Source organism: Pipra filicauda, unplaced genomic scaffold (assembly GCF_003945595.2).
Source record: "Pipra filicauda isolate LSUMZ 115617 unplaced genomic scaffold, ASM394559v2 scaffold430_size1018388_pilon, whole genome shotgun sequence".
Classification (NCBI taxonomy): domain Eukaryota; kingdom Metazoa; phylum Chordata; class Aves; order Passeriformes; family Pipridae; genus Pipra; species Pipra filicauda.
Window position 1 is genome coordinate 782,911 of NW_024104566.1, and position 24,933 is coordinate 807,843.

Sequence of the window (24,933 nt, forward strand, 5' to 3'; positions counted from 1 at the left end):
CAGGCAGCTAGCTAAAAAGAGCAGATTTGTAGCTTACTGTCACCAAAGGAAAGAAAAGTTAGACATACTCCATGCTGACAGGGACACCATGAGCAAAAATATTCATACAACTTTACTAGAAGCAGAAACACTCAAAATATTTTAAAATTCTCTAAAATTGCTTAATTCAAATTGCCAAAAGAAAGTGACATAAAGTGTTCCAAGCCGATTTGAGTGCCTGTTTCAACCATACCAACCCTTTCAGATCTTGGTAAGTCCATAATTTTACAAACACTCTCAATAAAGCATATAAAACAGTAAGGGCTTCGATGTATTAATGTTCGGATAGACTTTTAATTATCCACCAAAGACAGATGGGCAACAAGAGCAGTTTGATTCTTCCTGACTGTCATGCAGGATTAACATGTTTGACTCAGAAGTATCACAGTATTAGAAAGACACACCTCAAATTGTAGGTGCCATTTTACATTATCATCATCTTAGTTTAAAGGTCTTATGCTGAATTGTTTTGAACAATAAATTGAGAAAACAAAACCAAGCAGAAACAACAAAACACCCAATAAATAAACAAAGACAGACTCCTGCAGCATTTTGGGTGGGGGCTTGCATAATAAAAGTACTCTGGACGGAGCACAACTCTTGGGTGACATTAAGGAAACATCAGGCCAGAAAGATTGGAATCTCTGGTGCTCTCTGACATCATGGGGCAGCAACTGGCCTGCAAGAATTGAGAAATGAGCCGAGGTGTATCCCTGGATCTCATCTCAGGTGTCTTATGACACCATAGCCTTTTGCTTTCCCTTGTATACTTAAGGCTGCTTGCTAAAAGAATTTTTTTTGCCTGGAATTGCATGAAATGATGCAATCTTTAGAAAGTTACAATTATCTAAAAATGAGATATCAAAACTATTCTAAACTTTCAAGTGACAGTAGCTGAAATTGCTTATGTTGTAGAGTCATTTTTTGTTATGTTTTTAATTAAATCAACATTCAACTTCACTTTTTCCCCACTACTGCAGTATTCATAATTTTAAAATATAGAAATAGATAAACAGCAAAAACATCTAGCTATTATGTTTTCATAAAAATGAACGCATTTACTTTCTGCTTATAATTCGTCTAGTTAACAGTCAGAAGGTTCTGTTAGGAGCTGTACTACTCTAGGAATCAAACCAAGATGCATACTCTCAAGATCACTGCTTCCCATGCTCATACTGCTTGTTTTTTTACTCTAATTCTAATCTTTTTCCTTAGATTTTCTAGTTACCCATTTTGAACTTAAATATTGCCATTACAAAACCGTGCAGGATTTCGTACAATGGAAGTTATAAGCAGTGGTTGATTTCTCATGTGATTTTGACAGTGGACTTGAGGAGTAAGAAAGCAAGGGCAGGGAAAAGACAATTTCTGACATACTTACAAGTCCAAGTTACAGAGAAGGTGGCAGCAGCTATCAGGATCCTAAGAGCCTTCTGATGGCAATTTCTAACTAGTTCAGGGACCAGTGGTTATTTTACAACTGGTTTGATTGACCCAAACCAGACAGTCTCCACCATTGTATTCATCCTCAGTATACATATTAAAAGACAAGGAAAACTCAGTAAGAAAACTATCAGATGCTCCACAAAAAAAGGAAACCAGAAGTTTTGCAGTCCATTCATTATACCTTCTAGTCGTGTGTGAGGACAGATGATCAGTTGAAGGTCTCCAAGGGATTGCCCAAGAAATTCCTAGAAGCCAGGCTTCCCAGTAAAACCACTTTGGCTGAAGCATTTGTCAGTAATCATGTCATTCCAGTAATCTGGAATTACTATTTCAGCCCCACTCAGTGCTTGGAAAGTCTCATGGCTAGATCATTCTCACTGCTCCATTTTAGAAAGCTGAATAAATAGGCAGGTATGCAATGAATTATTTCCTTAAGGCATAAAGAGTGGGCACTTAATACTCTCACACCTCACCACATCCTTTCTTTAGTATAAGCAGTAACTTATTCATACCTTCACCACTCATAATTGTAATGCAGTTATCCAGGACACATGCCAATGTAATCTTCGTAGCATGCACTTAAGAAGCTATGATGCACAAAATATTTCAAATCTTTTACGCTGAAATATTTACACATGTAAAATACTTTATATACAGGCATTTAAATTCTACACAATTAAAAAAAAAGTAACCTCTGTGGAAAGCCTCTCTGAACAAGACTGTTTTGTAGTGGTGGAAGGTTGAGTTTCACACAAATAGGCCACATCAGTTCCATGCCTTTTTCTCTGAAGCAGTTATTGCTAGGAATGGGTTTGCAGAGTATTTGAACGCAGTAAATTACTCAAGCAGGCTCTTGTCAACATGCATTAACACCTTTTACAGCTTTGTTTATAAGAGGCATTTTCCCTCTCTCCCTCCACAGCATTTGTATTGAAGTTCATTGTTCTACAAGTTGTATTGATGTTACTGTGCAAAGTTCAGACTTAGCAAAGCTGCTTATCTGCATACTGCAATACTCTAAGTAGCTGCCTATTGATTTTTCCTTCTCCTTTAAAACCATCATGGCTTCTTTCAATATTTTTTTTAAACATCCAGTGTAAAGGCCTGGGAAATGGTACATGGTTTTTTCAAAGAAACTGTAAAGTCTTAAGACTTGTTAACTCTCCATTAGGAGAAATGCATTTCCTTGTGTTTCATGAAGAATATAAAATGAATTCAATATCTTAAATGAAATTCTCTTTATTCATTAAAGAAATAAAATTTCAGAAGGACATTGTGTATTAATATATCATATCATAATCAATATCACATTAAAATAGTTGATTTTTTTTTCCACATATAAGGAATTTCTAGAAGCACAGTAACCTTAGTACAATTTCTAGGCATAAGCATTTTAAAAGGCACATATTAGAACCATTCAATTATGGAGACAGACAGCAGTATTTTTAGCAAGACCTTTCTAGGAAGTCATTTAAGATATATTACACATAGGTGCCCAGAGTCCTGTCATATATCTTGAGCATGGACAATATGTCTGCAAGAATGCTGTAGTTTCATATCAATTTCTCAAATTCTATTCATGGGTTTAATAATTTCACCATTTTTGAAAGATATCAGCTATTTTGGCCTTCAGAGCCCTGTAATTTTCTTAAAAAGTTAATTTAAAAAAATGGCAGCATGGCTCTTAGCAGAGAGAAATCTTTAGAATTAGGTTTTCTATAATGCTCCTCTCAATACCAATCAAAAAGACATGAACATTCGGATGGAGGAACTCTGGCCTTTATGGCTTCTGATAATTCTATAGGTGGGCAGTTCTCCAACACATAACATTAACCTACTGCCTTCTTTCAGTTAGCAGACAACTGCTCTTGGTTTGATACCTTATGGTGAATTTTTTACTTTCTGACAGACTAGGCACAATATAAGATCAGTCCTGTGTTTGGTCAACTTTCCGAAAGTTTTTAATTTAGCTGCTTTTTTGTGGTGATACACTAGATAGACTGCAAAAATCCCAATTTTGAGCAACACAAGATGGCTTGTTCTGTCTAAAAAGAAACCCAAAACAAAACAAAAATCCCCACCACATAACAAACAAAACCCATTGGTGAACATTACTAGCATTTTTTTCCATGATCAGCAGGTAAAAATTCAGGTCTTTCTGGTGACAGCACGACTCAGTTGGGATTTGTCTTTTGGCCAGTTTCTATGTTTCTTGCATGCTTTTGAAAAAGGACAGTACAAATTGTTTGTAATGAAATCCAAACCTGCTGATAGGTTTTATTATGAAACCTCCATTTGGGCCCTTTAAAAACTTTCTCCGTGATCCTAGACTGAGTGACTGTGAGCAGATTTATGATTTCAGGTGGAAATTACGGTGAACACAGAGGTTGTGTATCATTTAATGCGAAATCTGGCAAATCAATGAATTTTGTTCTGTACTCTTCCAAGGATTCAAACATGAAAGTCAAAGGAAGGCCAGGAAAAGAGACAAGAGATCCCATGAATCTCTGGAAACAGTGATATTTTTGCCTTTCTTGATAAACAAGTAGAAGGATTTACAAAACTGTAATATTCAAGAGTTGCCAACACTATGTAGAGTTCACAGTTTTCACAGCATTTCCTCTTGATTTCGGTTAGAGGGTATTTTTGCTCATGGTCTCCTCTTCATTTGCTTCAAATGACCAAAATAATCGCTGCATTCCTCCTGTTATTGATGTGATGCTTGGAGTCCTTTTGCTTAAGTGCAGCATGCTTACAGCCTAGGTAAGTGCACAGAAGAATATTACTATTTCAGATGGCTACAGAGCATTAAAGATGTACTTTTCTCAGGCAAGATGATGGCCCCTTCACCACTGATATATAATCAGCAATGGAATTAAAATGCCTGACATAGGAGATGAGATTTTTGAGGGCAGAAAGAAAATGGAGTGATCACACAGTGCAGAGGCAAACACTGAAGAGAAAGGATATGGGGCATGAAATGCAGAAGGAGTCAGAAGACAGCCATAAAAGAGTACACGAGTCAGGAAAATTCTGGGAGTGGAAAAAGGAGTCTAACCCGGGTGGTGAGGATGATGGCAAAAGGTGATTGTAAAGAGGTAAGAACTGCTAGAAAAGACAAACTAAAGGGTTCAAATAGTGATCCACAAGAGTCTTGGGTTTAACAAGTACTTCTGAGGGGTCTGACAAGAAGTTGTCCAGCATGCACACATCGTGTCATTTACTTCACCTTAGGAGGTATTACTGTGACCAAGGCTCTAATCTGCTGCCTAAGGAGATGCTAGTCCTTGTGAATGAGCAGTGGTTTCAAATGTTTTCAAGCAGCAATATTCACTGCAATGATTCTAGATATTTTTCTTAGCTACATATACATCTAGTCTCCTGTTGGAATAGCTACACTAATATTCTGTTTTGAAGTGGAAGCAATTTATTATTCCTTTCCCATCAAACAGCAAGTAATGAACCGTATAGAGAAATCTTTGAAGGAGTTTCTTCTCTATAAGCTCCTTCAGTGGTTTAGTGTAAAAAAATTGGAGTCTGTAAATATGTCTAACAGAGAACATTTTGATTTGTTCAAAAAATGTCTCAACATCATTTTGTATAGTGTAAGCAAAAATAAATAAATGCAACTTTTCTTAGCCCCTTCTCTCTTGTGCTGGCTAGGGCCAAGAATTTATTTTTCCACCATCACTTCATTAACAAAATCATGTCCAGTTTGATGAAGACATCTCCTCTCAGATGACTACTATGGCTACTAGTAAAAACACATTAATAATACAGTAATAACAATATAATGTTTGTTACTGTCTAAAGGATAGCATTAAGGCTATTTTTAAATGTTGATTTGTTAGATTTGTGATGGATTAGCTTGATGTCTGTGAACTGCTTGATCTCCCAGGTTCAAACATGTTTTCCTAGTTAAAAAATGGATATGAAAGTCAAACATTCTGCATTTGACAGGAGGGGATGATTTTTCTGTTAGCTTCTTAATAACACTGAGTGAATCCATATGGAGATCAGACTTCTGATTCAGAAGCATTTCATTTTCACTTCCTAGGCAAACCACAGTTTGGTCTGGAAGTGAAGCGGGTGGTGCCAGTTTTCAAGTTGAACACTACCAGAAAGAAGAAAAGAGAAAAAAAGTAAAACTGAAAAAACCCTAAGCACAGCCCTGAAGGAATCTGCCAAATGTGATATGATCATGAAAATCAACACCCCATTCAACACTAATAGATAAAATCTCTGGCTAAACATAGTATTTTCTACTATATTTCCCCACACCTATCAACTCACATGCATGCTGCTTCAGATTTGAAAGCACTTACCAGAGATTTTGGTTTTTGGCAAGGAGAAATCCTTGACTTCACACGCACTCAGCTAGGGCAGCCTAAATAATCCCCTTAGCGAGAACCAGGACATGGGCCCATGACAAGCAATATCTACTGTAGAAATCACAGAAAGTAAAGAGTGAGAGGCAGAGGAAGGCATTGGCATCCACACCGAGCTGTTTGTATTGACTGAATAATCAAAAGGTGAATTGGTCAATAGGAACAGCAGTTAATCTGTGCAGTAGCGACAGGGAACCAACTCTGATTTTAGACATGGTTCTGTTGCAACATGAGAATTACACAAACTCTTGAGGGAGGAGGGAGAAGAAGAATTTAATTAACTCAAACTATACTGATGGAGAAAGTAAATCTAATCTGATTGTGGCATAAATACACACATTTAGCTGTAGATATAAGGTAAAAAGATATTTAGAAATGCGTATTATTGGAAAAATCGATCTTCTGTGTAATTTCTTCTTAGCTCATGGTTCTGTACTACTCAACATTCTATGCTGTTTTCTCCCTCTCATCTCTACCTTTTGATTAATAAACTTCCAAAAAGTCTGAGCAAGTCGTTCTCTCAGTGACATTCTCCTCTTCTAATTATGCAGGTCAATTCTGAAATTAAGATATAGTTCCTACACTGTTTTAACTCATTTTTTTCCAACTACCACATGATAACTCCTTTTATAGTTGTCTAACACAATAAAATATTGGGGTTTTATCAATTTTATTTGTTGAATACTGCCTAGAGTTCTAGCAATCCTAATTTTAGCACTGTGGAAACAACCCTAGTTTCTGTAATAATGCTTTTCCCTTTGCACTGATTTTATCCAGTATTGGGAAATTAAAACAACAAACAAACATTAAAGCTTTTCAGATTAAGGACATACATTTTAGCAGAGCTTTTATTTTACAGTTTTGCTACTAGTGAAAAACCTTTTATTTCTGTGGTTTTATTCCATAGAAATAAGCTATGTTTTTTAATAAATATTCACTTATAGAAAAATTAATCAGGAAAATACAGTTCAAAAGCTTGAATGTTTTTGAGGAGTATGAAAACCACAGCAAGACAAATGAAAATGAAATACAGAAAACCTTTCTATTTTCTCTGGCTTCAGAAAGCCTAGGCCATTATGCAAGGGTACACAAAAGGTGCTCAGACCACTTCTATGTACACATTGTAATAAATATCCAGTCCTATTAACTGTTTTTATTCTTTCTTCTACCAAAAATTATCACTTTTATTTCCTTATATATGAGAATCATTGCATTCTTATGGCTCGTAACTGCAGCAAGATCAATTCTACAAAATAAGTGTTACAAATGTAGATATTTTACATTGACTCAGTTAAACTATGCTTGGCATGTTACTGGGATTTACTCGGCCTGGCCTTTGCCCCCATTTTAAATGACCACTGGAGAAATATTAAGGCAAAAAATTTTGAAACTGCAGCTTCCTTTGGTTTCTCAGAGTTATGTCCACCCAGCCAAGAAACGTAATTAAATACCTTTCTCTTGCTCTCTCTCATGCACACATGCACACACACATACATATATATCAGAATATATTAAATTTTGAATACTTCTGTTCTATTAACTTGTCTTATCTATTTGATATGAATCTTTTCAGCACAGAGATCATGACTTCCTGTGTCTGCATACAACTGCTGCCTAAACCCGTGCCCCAATTTCCAATTTCTACATTATATAAATGTACTATGATTATTGAAACCATCATCGGGAAAGAGTCTTATTTTTGCAACCAGCATGATACCAAATCACAAGTGTGGATTTGTAATGCTACTGATTTTATCTATTAGCACCTATAGATTTTACTGTTCCACCCAAAGTAAAAGAGGGTGTTTATGCCATTTCAAGGTTATATCCAAGAAGGGTATTCAAGATGCATATTCTTAAAATTGTTAACACTCCAACTAACTGTCTGGCCCCAGATGCACCCACTGTTAGCATTCAAGAGTCACTAGGGATACACCAGTGTGATAGGTATTTTTTTGGTGGAGAAAATATACGGATCATAACACAAGATTGAGGTTGCTGGTCCTGCTGCATGGCAGCACTGTTAGTTAAGCAGCTTTAGGTCCAATCAGCTGTTTTGAACTCTCTCTTGGCTGCTGTTTGAAAAGAACGAGGGAGGACACAGTGAGGCAGAGTGTACTTAAAATAAATCTTGGCTGGTGTGGTGGCCGAGGAAAGAGTTACACCACTTTATCACATACCCTTTGTACAATGTTAAATCTAAATTAATTAAATAAATCAGTTGATGAAATCACCCTATAAATGTGACAGCACATCATAATTCACTGCAGCTGCAAGATCAGGGAGCAGATGGAAGACGTTGGATTTTTCTTTGAGCTGAAGTGCCATTTTGCTGGTCCCATTCTATTTCTTTTAAGATTACTGCAAGCCCATGTGTACAAAGGGCCTGATTCTGCAGCTGCTTCTTGCACAGTACTTCACTGTCAGGAAACTGTCCACAAAAACAAAGCAGCTGCAGAACTATACCTTTCACATTTTGTTCACTCATAGGAGGAAAATCCTGGCCTGTGTTACACTGGTGAAAGTGAGGACAAAAGTTTGCTTTAAGTTTAATTGTAGTCCATTAAGTAGTGAAACGATCCTCCCTGTTGTCCTCTCATTATGCAATGAACATTAAACAGAGTTCTTTTAACAGGGGTAATTGTTTCCTCTAAAGTTCAAGCCTCAGTACTAACAAGCAATCTGGATTTTTCTCATGACAAGCAGTGCCTCAAAAAGAATACTACATGCTTTAGGCTGGCTAGAGCTGAATATTCTTAATTCACCTTTACAACACAGAAAGTGAACAAGGAGGAAGGGAAAACATTAAATAAATTTTTTTTGAATAGTCAGTATGTCCCAAATGAAAATGGAAGTGACATAGAAATTGCTTCTGGAACAACTAACAGCTGTGTGTAAGGTGGAGCTGCCAGCCAGGCTCCCAGGAGCAGGGTGACCACCTCAGCCATGAGTCCGTGTGAGTGGATTTACTGCAAGTGGAGCTGCATGATGCTTGCAGCAGCCCTGATAGCCTGCTGCAAACTGCCAGACATAATTTGCTCTGCACTTTATTCTTTATGTCATGACAAAGTGATGTGGAAGAACAGGAGGGCGATAGGCAGCTCTTGATCTGCATTTTCATCATCAGGTTCTCAGGTTAAAAAAAGATACAGTCCAGAGCAAAGTACATTCCTCAGGGGAAACAAGGATGTATTTTCATTCCCTGTCTTGGGAGGGGACTGCAATGCTGAAGAGTCAAATAGGGTTGATTTGCAGCAACTTACAGTCTCACCCTAAAGCACAGCACTATGCCCTTGGCTGGATTTGAGTTATGTTGTTGGTTTGGGTTTTTATAAATTCTCTCTCAAAATACTTACAAAACTTTGACGAGTAGCAAAGATAATCTCCAAAACATGAATCAAATGGGAAAGGAAGACAAGGGAATCTGGAAAATGCCCATATCTATTGCCTGCTCTGAGAAATGGGAATGATTGCTGTGGAGTAGATGCTAAGGCCACTAGAAGATTTGGACTCATCTCCCCTTCTCACTCAGGGCTGGCCTTAGAAATGAGGATTAACACTGATTAATATATTAAATATTCTCATGAGTGTCTGCCCAAACAGTAACTACTAAAGACAATAAAAGATGGAGAAAACTCCCTTTATTTTACTGAGAGCACTGCTTGATGTTAGTGGCAGGCATGGACAGTGCTCAAGCTGTAGGAAGATGAGATGGGCATTTCTTTCCCCACTGAGGTGCCTGTGCACAGTAACTACATGGTGCCTCCCAGTCCTCCCACTCTGCAATCATAATGTTCATAGACAGAAGCATGCAAAGAGAAGTAATGCATCTATCCTGAGGTGAACACTCATCACGATCAGTCAGTCTTAGAATTTAAGTTTCCAGAAGCCAGTGTAATAGAGGTCAGTAAAGAGCTGAACAAGTTACATCATGTTACTCTACCTTCACGTTTCCTCATCTACCATACTTTTAAAGTTTATTTTGAAAGTTTAAAAGTTCTGTAGACCATTTTAGCTGCAACTTTGATTACCATTCTTTCTTCCTACTCAGTTATTTGTTAGGCATATTTGAAAGCTTAAACTTATAAAACCAATCCTTAAGCACTTAAAGATCAGGAATGACTTTTAATGAACACTAGCATTACAACCCCAGAGCTACAAATTACAGATCCAGATCATTTTCTTTAATATCAATTTTCAGATCTCAAATTTACTAGATGACTGCAGCCTGTTTATATTAGAAGCTGAATGGTTATTTTGTTTGTCTTTAATCGTGGTAATCAACAGCCTATTTGACAAGAAAACTGCACATCAAGAGAAAGTAAAACTACTTAACAAGACCACCTTTCACATGGTGTAGGTAAAATACCTTAATGATTGCTTCTATAAGAGAATTCTAAACTTTTTGAGTTTCAGAAAAATACAATGAAATTTTTCCTTTCCAGTCTTCCTTTATTCTTTTTATGGAGTGTTGAGACTAATGCTAGTTTTAGTTTGCAGCAAAAACATGAAAACAAGAAGGGGTTGAGACTGAAATAGTAGGTACTGACCTATTGAAATGTTGTACTTTCATGTTCTGATAATGGTTACAATGGTTTTGGAATCAAATCTTTGGGTGAGGTACAACTGAGAGAGAAGAGGATGGATACCCTCTAATTAGAGAATGAACAGAAACAATTGCTTCCAAAAGTTCTCTATTTCAGCCCCTAACCTGCAAATTAGAAAGCACACAAGAATGTCACAGCAAGGTGATTAATTTAATGAAGAGGTAAAATTAGGGATTTTCTTGCTGTTGGGTTGGGTTTGGGTGAGTTTTTCAGTTTGGGGTTGTTTCTTTTTTGTGTGGTGCTTTTCCTTTGCTTCTTTGTTTGTTTGTTGCATTTTTTGCTTGCTTGTGTGTGTGCCGGTTTGTTTGTTTTCACCTGATCCATTTATGTGGCAAACCATTTCACAGTGATTTGTAGGGTCAGAAGTAGAGATAACAATCAAAAAACCAAAGTGAACAGTAAAAATAATACCACGTACAATTAATAAAATTATCATATTAATGAAAGAAAGCAGCCAAAATGGATCTACTTCCATTAGAGAAGAATCCATGCAGCTTAATTTAGGTTTGAATTCAAGACTAATCCTCAAAAAGCACCAGTGAAAGAACAGGGAGATTCAGATTTGATTGGGTTATATTAATCTCTAAATTACTTAACGTTAACAGCTATCATGCAGCATGTGAGAGCAAGTTTTGCACAGAAAAATAAAGCCTTTCCCACGTAGATTAATCACAGAAAAGAAGAAAAATTGATGGCCAGCTGTGATTGTGGGATCATGGGAGAGGTTGCCCATTTTTAACTTTCTGTCCTTCTCTAGTCTACACTATGACACAATAATTCATCCACTGATGACAGGAGATTTCAGAAATGAATAAACTACCTTGAGCACTGGGGGATAAATACCCTTTATCATGTTTCAATGGTGATTTTATCAAAGAATAGTAGATGATATGAGCTCTTTAAACCTTTCAGATGCTTATGGTGCTGTTGTGACACATGACAATCTGAGAGCACTCTGTTTTTATTTTAAAAGAGTACTGAAAAAATAACTGACGGGAACTGATAAATCCTGTGCATGACTTTTGTTCCAGAGCTGTGCTCCTACTCTGGTGTAGAAAAGCTTTATAGTAGGCTTCCTTCATGATTCATAATATTGACTTTAGTTTTTTTAATACCTAATCCAACAGTTTTAAATTAAGCAAAGAATACCCCACCTGATTTGCAAACTATCTTAATATGATAAATAGCTAGAAATATCTCTCTCAGCCCATTTATATAAACTCCAAGCTTTACACAGTACAGCTTGAACTCTTTCTCACCTATCACTGCTAGAAATGCTATCTTATTAACATTACTTACATCTACTCATCATTATGACAGAAAAACAACATGATCATATTTACAGCAAGAGTCTCAGCTGTGGGTGTCCCTTACAAAATGAAATTAGTTTTGATTTTGTGTCATGACGATGTTCATTAATGACATGGACTCTAAGAGGGCAAGATCAGGCAGAACTATGAATCATTGCAACAACAATAAATTAATATCTTAGTGAGGGTCCACATACCTCTCTCCTCTGTCTGACATATATTAGATGGTCTTCATGTAAGACTGCTGGAATTTGACTCTCTGCCCTTCAAGGAGGAAACTCATGGATTACAAGAATGAAACAATAAATACATATATTAAAGTAGCAACAAAGGCTCAACAGGCCATGTTGACCACTTGAAAGTGCTACACTAATGGATAATATGATAAGAACTTAAAAAAAACCCAACAAAAACTGCACATGGCCCTATCCCACTCCATTTTGTTTGAACTCATGCTGGAAATGATCCTACTATCAGAAATCAGCTGTCTCTGATAAAGCCTTTAGCTTAATTTGTAAAACAAGTATGAAATGCTTTATTTTGGAAAAACTATTTCAATATTTTCTCAGCTTACATCTGAAAATAAAGTAGCCTAAGTTATAGGATATTTGAGGCAAAGAGCAGTTTTGCTCTGCATCTGCAAAATGTCTGATATGTTATTGGGAAATGGATAAATAATAGAAATTAGTATTATTTCTTACTTCTCAAGCAAAATCTGAACATTTTAAAATCCAGGCAAATCTACTTATCTATATGACGTTAATAAGAAAAAATATTTATAAAGAACAAAAATTGCTATGTGAACCAGCAATATTGGAAAACTGAAATAGTACTAAAATTAATCTTTATAGGAGCATGGAAGGTTACAGGCTAAAGATGTGCACAAATAAGTTTCAGCTTAGCTGCATATGTAAAAAAAATTAGAAGATAAAGTTTAAATAAAATAACTACAAGGAACTCTATTGGTGTCTAGTTGATTTTCTATCAAGTTTATAATTGCAGTAAATATCTTTACAGTTGGAAGCACAACTTTCTCCTTCCGTGTGCCAAAGTAGGAGTACTGTTTGTACACGATGTAATGAAGGAAATGTCACAACTTTTCTCACCAAAGGTTCTTTCTCCTATGCTCAATTCAATACATATTAAAAGTTCACTAGTTGAATGAGTATATTTGAAGAATATCTTATTGACTTTTTTCTTCTCTTTTTCTTTTAAAAAATAAAATTAATAATTTTAATTAAACAGTAATATTTGCTCTTCAGAGCAAACTTTAAACACGAATTGTATTGATCCAGTTCTTAGGAAACTGGTTTTCATGTGCTCTCTATAAGCAATGAAGTGGAACATTAGGTCATAATTTTCTAGATTTTCCTAGCTAATTAGTTTGCTGCCAAGAATACAGAATATTTACAGGACCACCAGTTTAAAAAACACTTGCCCTCAGCAACCAAAAGTTGGGAAACTCATAAGAGGTGGTAGGAAAAGCCATATACGCTTATGATCTGATTCACTTTTTAATTCTTACCAAAATAACATCACAGTTCATTAGTTTGCTTTTACATTGGCCAACTCTTTAAACCATAAGGTAAGTTAGAACTCCAGATTGTTTCTCATAATCTCAGAGGCAAGTGAAAAGTCTTTGTTCTCAAGCCTGTTTAAAAGTTAATAGCCCTACAGGAATGATCTGCTATCTCTTTAGTGAGGGTCATGGAAAATCATTTAAAAAATCCAGTGTAATTGCCATTACTGACACTTAACATGTAGTAAAGGTGGAGGGTTTTTTATCTTGAGAGACAGACACTACCAAACAGTAGTTTGTGAAATGTATGTACATATCTATTTCATATCTAGAAGCAGAAACACCTATTTGACTCTTGGGGATGGTCTTGTGCAGGGCCAGGAGTTGGACTTGATGATCCTTGTGGGTCCCTTCCACCTCAGCATATTCTGTGACTGTGATTTCTCAAATTGCATACAGTCTAAAAACCTTAACCTTATGGTTAAGGTTCATTACTCCAATTTTATGCTGAAAAAGAATAAAATTGCTGAATTTTGTATGCTAAAAGGCTTAGGCAGAAGATTGGTGCATAGCATAAAAGATAATCTCCCAAACTTGCAGAGGATTGCAAACATTAAAATGCAGTCAGTGCCCAAACAGCCATCACTTCCTCCTCCATAGGCAATATTACAGTTTCTGGATAGCTAATACTCTCTTCATACCAAAGACAAAAAGCCTTGTGCAAGAGGTAATTGTTACTGCTCAGAAGGAGTGGATGATCTTAACAAGGTAAATGTGCTGAAAAGTTGTGCTGTCCCAGCCTAGCCACTTTATTTCATGTCCTCTTTTGGCAAGTGAGACAGAAAAATCCATGCAGAGGATGAGAAAATACTTCAAGCAGGCATGCTGCAGCTTCCAACAAACTTTTCAGAACCACTAGGAAACCTCTATTAGGAAATATAGAACTGCCACAGTAATAACTCTTCAAAAGAGAGGGAAAATTAAAAAAGAGGAATATATGATAGTCTCTAGGACTGTTTCACATACGTGCTAATCTGAAATAATTCCACTGAAGTCAAGTTATATTTATAACTTGACTTATGCATGTTAAATAGGTCTCTCTTTCTTGTCCTGCCAGGTGTTTAGTTCTACCATTCAGAATCATAATGCAAAATCTTCTTCGTGCTGGCATCTGAAAAACATTTCTGTAAATAACTACCTATGTATATGTGTTTACACAAAGATAAATTGGTTTATAAATTGATTTTAAAAGGAAAAACTACAATCCTTACAAGTAGGAAATCATTTATAAACAAACAAACAAACACACAAAAAACAATCAACCAAAAGCCTCCAAACAACCAAAAAAAACCCAAAAACAGTCTCCAGAAAAAAGAAACAAAGAATTATTTCTATCAAACAATGGTTAAGGTTAGTCTTTAAATCTAAGTTTTAGGTTTTAAAGGTATTTTTTATGAAGATAATCTAAGATTATATGGCTAGCTTCCTCTGACAGGCTTCATTTCCAATTTCACACATTATGTGGGCTCGTGGATCAATGGCTCAGAAATTTTCCTGTTCACTCCATCAATTGTGCCCTGCGGTCTTGTTATGCTATGGCTGGGCAGGCACCCAATTCCCAGCTTGCCACCTCCCTGACAGATGTTATTTCCATGGATGTTGATAGCTCCTAAAGAAAATGTCAAATTAAAAGCACTCAGTAGTGGCCGCCTTGCCCAAGACAAGTTTGACAGAAGGAAACGGAAACTGAAGTGATCCAGTGGTTAATCCACAACCAAGGAAGTGTGTGAGAGAAGGGAGAAATGCTTTCCCAGCAGCCAAGGTGGATGACAGGCATCCTAGAGAGCTCACATCCTACAGGATGACCTCAGCAGCAGCTCCTCACGACTCTTCAGAGCCATGGATCTCTCCCCAGTCCAAGGATTATTTAAAAGGGAGAGACTATTTAAAATTTGCCTCCAGGCAAAATTGCTGCTTCTTTCTTGCTCCAGATAGCTGTGTCAAAGCAGGAAGGCTTCAGCCTGTGTCCCTGAAAGCACCTGAAGCTTTGAGGTAAAAGATGAGTACTTATAACATATGACATAATCCAGGGAGGCTGAGGTATGTCACTGGTACTTCTGAGCCTTACACCACTGTACTTGTAAACCACTGATGAACAGAAGCAATAAGGATAAAATAAGGTGAAGACTCTGAAGAAATAAATAGCAACCAACTCATACAAAGAACAAGGTACCACTTAAGCACATAACTTAAATTGCTCTCATGGGCAAAACAGATTTAGGATTTTTTCCCCTTTTGTTAAATTCACCATGAATTAGACTTTGACTTTAAAGTAACCAAAACTGTTATGTCAACTGATTGGTATCGAACTGATTTTTTTAAATCATTATATTCATCAATTGGGTGCCCTTTAGCTAAAAGACCTGAGAGACATTGTCATCCTCCTGATGAATCATCTCAAGATCAGGAGGAAAAGTTTTTCAGGAGTTCATCTTCTCCGTGACACCAACGAGGGAAGGAAAGGCACTTTTTCAGACAGGAAGGTGGAGCAGAATCTCTAGCATGGAAATGCCTGAAAGCATGCAGTCATGGTGGATCACATACTGAGGAGGAGCCTTTGTAATTTTAAATCCAGAATCAGAATTAGACTCTTTCTGATACCACTGTAAACCTTACTGCATTAAGCAAATTCGTCAGACTGTTGTTGGCAAGTCACTTGGTATCACATGATATACAAATGCAGCAGAGTGGGCCGGAATGGTGGCAGCAGAGACAACGCGACAGCTGGTTTTGGAGATATAATCAGAGCTACAGGCTCTTCAAAACTTCTTTCAGACTCTGTCCAGCTCTCCATAAAGGCACACCACATATGCAAGTTGTGCCTTTTTTTTCTGCTGAGGTGACTACTGTGTTTGCCAGCCTGCAAAGATGCAGGGAAATTGATTTTAGTTTCATGCTTAATGGCTGTGACGCAAGTGGCACCTGCACACTGAGGAGCAGAGCTCCCCCAGCACTGACCTTTGGCCACAGCACTCACGGCTCTAAATGGATCTTGGCAACCTACTATTTTGTGGAACAGATTATTAGATGATTCCTATGGAAATACAGGACACTAGCAGAATATTAGCAAAATAAAATATAAGCCAATAAATACAGCAGTTGCTTGTTGAAATATAATTTCCAGTCAGGCAACTATATAGCAATACAAACAAAACAAAACATAGACAGTTTCTATCCCCTTTTAAATATTTAGCCTTTGAATCTTCTGGAAAATTGTATCAGCGTTTTTGGATTTGGTTTTTTTGTACTTTTTTTTCCCTAGAATATTGCCAGCTCAACTTCCCCCCCTCCCCAGCATCACTCCAGGCTCAAAGTTCTTGTTTGTCCCTGACAGACTACTAGCTGAAATAAAACAACCATTGTTGATTAAGTTTATAAAAATGGAGTTCCTCATCTTCTAATCGATATTTTTGTTGAATTGCAACACCATAAATTTTCTTGGCCATTTACTTTAGCCCCCTTCCCATACGAACCAACCCTTCCCAACTAGTATTTAGGGATGTAACCTATTCATACATTAAAATGATCTATTACCCAAATCCCCAGTGTGCTGTTTTCTGTAATAGATGTTTAAGTACCATACCTTATATGCACATGAATAGATAAATCACTGAAATCTTTTTGAGGTTCATCCCATGGAAACTGCACGTATCCCTTAATCCCTCCCAAAATATTGACCTTTAATTAACCCAAGCCACAAATGAACACGCAAATCTCTATTCAAATTGCTTCTGGAATAAAGATGCACATAAAAACACCTCAGCATCCCAAAGCCTGGAAGAAAAAAACGCAGAAGCAAAGGAGTAGGTGAATAGTCATGCACTGAGCATCTCTATTTTCTGATTACTCTACATTACATCTTTGTCTCTATTTCTAGTATTTTTGTATTTACAATATAGAATGAAATGTTATAAAACTTCACCCACTTTGCCATGATTTTATTCATCTGGGACATGAATGGGAATGCTACAGAAGTGGCTGTGCTGCTACTTTTCCTAGAAGCATGTATCACATGAAGTACTGAAACTTTAACTGCTCTTCCTACTTCTCGCTTCACAATGTAAATGAAGTCCAGTCCATACTCCATATCATGAACCTTTCTTACAAATCCAAGATTTCAGTTGTGCCCATAGGAGTCTGCCTGTAAAGTGCAAGGCAACTAGTGACATATCTAATCTTGAATACTGTGACAAGTACATCAACAGGCCACCAGTTTTAACACATGGTTAACTGGACAAGGATTGATTCACCAAACGTCTTTTGTTCTGTGCTAAACCTATACTTCAAAGGTGCTTATGTTGCTATCTTCATTGCCACATCTGCCCAGTGCCATGACCTCTTTGTAGCTACATCAGTTAGGAAGAGTTATATTAATGCTTCTTCTGAATGTGCTTATTTCCATATATTAGAAATAAATAAAAAAAGAAAATAACAAGGATTTATCTTGCACAGCTATGGAAAAACAGCTTCTCATACACACGCACACAAAAAAATAATTACAAATATCACTGAGCAAATAATGGCTTTTGTGTTGACTCCATTTGATTCAAAGGGTTTAGATATTGCAAAAAACACTACAGACTACCAGTGGCAAAACACATTCTTTGGCCTGCAAGTGGAACGTTACTGTAGTAGGATATCCCACAGAGAAGACTATATGTAGTTACACATTAGAAACTTCACAGGTTTCCTCTATCACAAAAGTCACCTTACATCCCATCAGCAGAGTAAAGGGAGAAATGAGAGGAATAAAGTCCACGTGCATGCAACTACTGAAATCAGGACTAAAAGGCTAAGGTTTGAGCACTCTGGTACCCATTATCTCTTTAATTATGTGGAATATGCACCCTCAGTCCTCACAGATTTCCCCCAATATTTTGGGAGGATTTTGATAGCATTTTATCAGTTCAGGTGTGTATACAATAAATCAGCAATTGCTCTGTTAAAATATATAGGAAAGTATAAAGAATATGTTGGGAATAACAAAATAAGTGTTTAAACAACCTAGAGAAAATCATGATCAACTTTTACAGGAAAAATGTTTCATTTAGCACTCTGGATTATTCTGATTTTAATTCACACCCAAGTAATTATAACTTTCTAAATTTCAGAGTACAATCGTATGAAAAAGTGCCATATTTCATGCCTATGGATGAAGAAAATGCTTTAAAATACATACATACAACACTAAAATTCTTATCACAGAACTCAGTTCTTAACAAACACCTGTAACACTCGTGATACCAGAGTAAATGTAGGCACTGGAGAACAGAAGTTACTATTGCAAGGAATGTTTTATACCACATAGGAAAGCATTCGTAATTGAGAACTTTATAAAACCTTTAGAACATTCCAAAAAAGGAGATGGTGGGAGGCACAAGTGCTTTCCAATGTATGGTGAAAAGCATTCACATGCTTAACTATGCATACTGTCCATCTGCCTTACTTCAAAGTTTGTGGAGCGTATTATATTCTCAGATGAACTCATCAGATAGTTATATCTCAGATTAAGATATCTGGATGAAAAGACACCTGATTCTCCTTCCATCTCCTCCATTAACTTTCCTGTGATCATTGGCATATCATTGAGATGGGATTTTGTAATGGCACCTAAAGAAATTCCACAGGGAAATTCCACTGGACAAAAGGGCATCTCCCTTCTTTACATTTCAAAAGTCTCAACCATAATATTACAGTGCATCATTTGACCATCTGCAGAATAATTTAGGGCTTTGACTCACAAAACTCTTGTGACTGAATTAATATTCAAAAATTACTTTAACGTTTTATCTGAGGAAGAGTGTAATGCAGTTTAATAAAAATGTACATGTATTTGAATACACATATGAATAAAATTATTCTTACTCTAATAGATTTACTGCAGCATATATGTAGAAATCTACTATAAAGGATTATCACCTCCCTAGTGCATTTCACTGGTGTCTAAGGGAGTTCAAACCATTGGGAGATGAAGCACACTTTTGCTAATGAAAACACAATGCCTCTCTCAAGTGTTTGTGGTCCTGGCCATGGAAAATGAAGAAAGAGCCACCAGAGAGTTTGAGCAGATCAGTCACTGAGCTCACATGAGTAACAGCCTCAAACTGCGGAGCTCACTGCAAAACATGCGTTAGCTGTCAATACTCTCTCTATCCATGTATGGTTCTGGTATGAACAACAGAAAACTACATTGTTGTGCCCTTATACACACACATAGCTCATATATTCCATGTAAATGACACCTAATGACAATTAGATGTACAAAACCAAAAAAAAATACAGAAAAAAATGAATATGCTGAGTTATGTGTAGGAAACCACTTTTAACTATTTTGACTTTAACTCAAATTTGGTCCTGTGTGATCCAGTCCTTGATTCTATGATTTTCCCATGCATTTTTCTTTCATGACACCTGCCTAATTTAGGCTTTGGATATATTAGATTGTACATTCTCCTAAGAAGAAAGAGAATGGAGAAACTTTGTGAGGAAAGAATTGATTGTGCCTTGAAACATTTAGAGATTCTGCATGTTTCCGTTCTAAAACTATTTTCTCCTTTTCACTCCACACATCTATACTGACCATACATATGACTGGCATAGAAGTAAGCATAATAACACTGTGATATAGTTACTTGCACTTCATTTCCCATTAGGGTAATAATCACTTTGGGTTTATGATTTTAAGCCCCCTTATGACAGAATGTTACTGAAAACTGCATCTGACTCCACAATAAACACTGGAGAAAATACGGGGCTCAAAACTGACAAAACAGCCTGTCAGAATGAAAAACACAGAAACTGCATATTTAAGTGACAGCATGCACATGTGTAGTTAGGAAACCAGAGCCAAGGAAAGTTTTGTTGTTCTGAGTTGACATGTTCATTACTAAGAGAAACGTTTGGATGACCAGACACAATACATAAGTAAATGGGCTAAGGATTAGAATTATATTTAAATGCAAAATACAGCCCTACAGTCACATCAATTAAACTACAACAGAATTATTTGGAAAGATGTAGCAGAAAGCGTGCCCTTGCTGACTTCACTCTTCAAAATTACTTCCATACACAGGCAGCAGAATTAGACTTCTCCCAGTTATCTCTTCATTGACCACCAAAGAAAGGCTTCTGATTTATTTATACGAAAACACATACACATAAACATGTGTGCAAACACCCATACACTTTTACATGTGTTCAGGAAAAACATAGTGGAGGCAAGCCTTCCCTTGCTGTCATAAATTAGGGCAGAGACAGAGATATTGAATACTTCCAAGTCATGAATGTTTGAACTAGAACCACATTATCGTCCTGGAAAGTACATCTTATGGAAACTGCTATTGCATGATTAACTAGTGTCTAAATCCCTGCAGGGAAGCAAAACAATTATTCTTAGCCATAGCACAGTTACTGTATTTGTATTAATGGGAGGGAAGAAGAGGACCATCTGCAGTGCCTTCTAATAGGCAGCTGCAATAAAAAAATACCCCAACAAATTAAGTAAGTGAATTTTTGTTGCTCTCTTCAAAGCTGTAAAATCTCTACTTTGGACACTGCAAGACATGAGAGCAAGACTAATTCTACTTTTGCTTTTAGCACTGCATGCACAAAGCAGCAATACCAAATTCACAGGGGCAGATCAGAACATTGAGACACACACAGCTAGGTAGCTATCAGACAAACCCTGAAGGAGCAGAGCAGATACAGGATGAAAAGAAACTACCAGGGAATGGGAAATGGACTATTTGTATCCCTGTCCATGAACACCTAGTTTATAAGCTGAAAGGAGCCAATGGAAACCATGGCCCAGAGCACTGGTCCTCAGTCTCTCTACATTGTGACTGGAAAATTCAATGACAGTTTCAGAGCTATTTAAAGCATATAGTTCATACAAATAAAAGACAAAGAGCATTTCAACTGAGTAGGTGGTCCACTATCAACTCTGATGTATAACTGCCTCAACACAGCTGCTTATTGCTTATTTGTAAAGAAATATCTTATTAACAAAGAGAAAAAGAAAATAACGGATAAAGATATGCATATAAATTTAGCATACATGGGGCTAGGTTGCTACAATTTAAAACTGTATTTGATGTAATTGAATTAGAATATTGATTAAAAGAAGCCAGCTCGCTCGAAGGATGATGATAATAGGCTAATAATAACAATTGATTTTGCTTTGATAAATGAACCAAAAAGCAAGCAGAAGGTACTTAGATTTTGACCTATTTAAGACCCACATTCCCTTTTCTTCTTTACCTCATTGAATTTCTGAGATTTGTCCTAAGTATTATTAGAATGATACATCTGAAAAACACATAATTCACAGAAAGATTTGACAACTGCTGCTTCTATGATGGCCCATTTTGAAATGCAGAGTTGTTGGGTCCCCCCCTCACTCCACTCCAGCTTTACTGAATTACATGTAGTGTGTGAGCAGCAGCAATAGTAATTAAAAATAATGAGGCCTGCTAGGTCTCCTAATTCTATTATCTTTATAGCATCAGGCTTCAAGCAACTCACCAGCAAAACAGCCCAGATGAGAAATCTCTTCAGAAGGTTCAGTGGTTGTTCACAGTGCCACAGGATCATCTTTCCAGTGTGGAAATTAAATAAATAAAATCAAAAAACAAAGTCAAAAGCAGACATTAGTAGATATGGCTGAAGAAAAAGTAAAGGTTAACTAGCTGATAATTGGCATAAAACTATTCTTTTTTTTCTTTGATTCCCACAAGAAAACCTGAGGTAACTGAATAAGGTACGGTGTCATTAATTTTATTTTCTTTTTTTTTTTGCAGAAACTCTTATTTCTTTATGGAATAAAATGAAGATCAGAATTTTAAATATGCTGACTTTCTGTGTTCAGTGTAAAGCCCACAAAAGTTACTTTCAGTTTCAGTGGAACTGACAACACTAACTTACATGGTGGTAAAAGGTGGAAATGAAGCATAGGTCTAAACCAGGACTATAACACAGTAGGTCCTTTGTCTCTCCAAAACTACTAACCACAGAATTCTATTTTATTGCTGCTACACTCTGATACCGTCTCTGAGCTCCACAAGCTACAATTGACCAGTAGGAGACGTTTTTTGCAGCTCGCTTTCAGAAGACGATTAAACTTGTGCAATCTTCCTGTTTCTGCAGGCAATCAGAACCAACAGACTCCTGGAAAACTAGGAGTAGGTACCCTCTGACTCTAGAGCCTCATTCAACAGCTCATTTGTGTTCATTGCATCACCAGCTCCAAAGTAACATCTTTCCCCACCGTGACTGGAGGCACATTTATAGGATTAGAGGTGAAACGTGCATGTGTGTGTGTGCACACAGGGGGCTGGGTTGAAGAGCTTGCAATAGTTGCAGTATCAATGTTATTTGTTATCCCATATCGCAGGTTTTATCAAATGAAGAGAGTGTGTCTCTCTGATTACAGCATTTGACCTCATTACAAACATCCTCAAGACTTTCAATCACAGAGGTGACCGATGTCATTGAGACGTTAAAAAAGGAGCTGTTTTGGATGATGATCACAGTGAGTCACAGCTGAAGCACATGGAAACTACACATTACTATTTCTAAATGTTTCCCCACAGCCTGATCCTGTTGCAGCGGAGTTTGGAAAGCAATCCAAACTGGCAGGCACTGTGGTAGCAGATATTACTTGCAGACTTGGGGTGGGGAATAAAATTAAAAATAAAAACATTCAAGAAATGGAACCTGTATTTTGCATGAAAATCTAAGTCTAAATTTCTTTTTTAAACTCATTTATTTTAAATGGAACTGAGAACAGAAATACAAAAAGACAATTTCTCTCGTATATTTTCATGTTTTGGAACATTATACAAAATAATGCTGTTGACTTTACATGCCATTTACTTTTGCAATTTAAATGGCAAAATCAAAAAACCTAAAATCTACTGCAAAACAGATGTTTAGGTTTTTTTCTAATTTTGTGATACTCTCATTTGTTTGGAATGCTTCAACCAGCTTCAGGTCTTTCCACAAATTAGGATATATTTCAGGATATGTTTTATTTTAAAGATAAATATCTTAAAATAAGGGTTTGTAGGTTTCATCTTTTTAACGTATTTTGTTAACCTAAGGTTTTTGAAGATAATGATACAGCATACTTCTGAAAAACATGCACCTGAACAGCCAAAAATATAGATGTAATTTTTTAGAGACATATTTATACTCCTGAATCAGGAAGATATGCAGCTAAATTCAGGTTGCTAATTAAAGGATAGGTTACAATGAAATGACTGCATCTCTATCCAGTATAACACAATAAAAAAGGTAAAAGACACGAACTATAAGATCAAAATGTAAAGCTTTGCATGAGAAATAAAAAAAGAGGAAGCTGCACACTTAAGTATTCAACATACAGTTTTTTCCCCACATTTCTTTTTTGTATTTCCTACAGCAACAGAAATATCTTAATAATAGTGCAAATTAGTTCAATAAACAATGTCTTTTTCATTACTTGCTTTCTCTGTGATTTGCTGTTATTCTTTCAGCACGTATACCTTATAATTCCAGTATTTCTATAAAATCATCAAATGCTGTACCACATCTCTTTGGCACACACTGTATAGACACAATCTCTTCAGAAAACGTGCCTGTCTACCTGAGTTGCATTGCCTGTGGACTCCTCCACACCAGAAGTCAAAAAAAGTAACAGCAAAAGCAAAGGTCAGAGAACAACAACAGAAACTGAGAAATCTCTCTTATGTATTTCTATTAAATACATAAGAAAAATCTTGAAATTCAGCACGAATGGAAGCAAGGAGCACTACCTATCTGAGATTGGTAATTAACACCCTGGAATCTGTGCATCATTTGCTAGAAACAAGTGCTGGAGCCCAAGGGGACCTGAAGGAGATGCTTACAAATACCTTTGGCATCTAGAAAACACAATATCATGAGACTTCCAACTAACCTGGACCCTTAATCACCTTTACTTCAGAAGTGCACAACCACGTTTTCCTGGGACTCAGGTATAAATCCACTTTCCCTCCTATCTTATATCCCTAGTATCAATGTTATCGAATGTGGATGTTGATATTTTAGGGCATATTTACACAAGAATATTCACATGGTTCTCCACACACTTCTATATGAATGTGTATTTTATTTCCATCTGTTTGGAAAATAACAGGCTGGCCTTGGTTCTCATGTGTAAAAGAGCAAAGACAACTCAGCACTATGTTTTTCAAATACCTTAGCAGAGTGAGATGAGTTCAAACACAGACTCAATAAATAAAGATCAAAGCACTAGACTTGCAAGCATAGAAGCAGAATCCTCAATGGTTTTAATGACAGTTTTGAAGAGAGTCTAAGTTCAGACCTGTTATGCATTTGATTTAGCAGTGGTTGTTTAGTTCACCATCTCATTTTTTTATCCGCAATACCCTCTTCCAGCTATCTCATATATCGTACTCATAATTGCTGTGGATTGGAGAACACTGTTCTCTGGACTGAGTGGAAATGGAAAGCTTAGGAGGAAAGTCACAGATAATTACACTGGTTAGCATTAGTCAGAGTCCAAGTAGTGCTGGCAGAGAAAT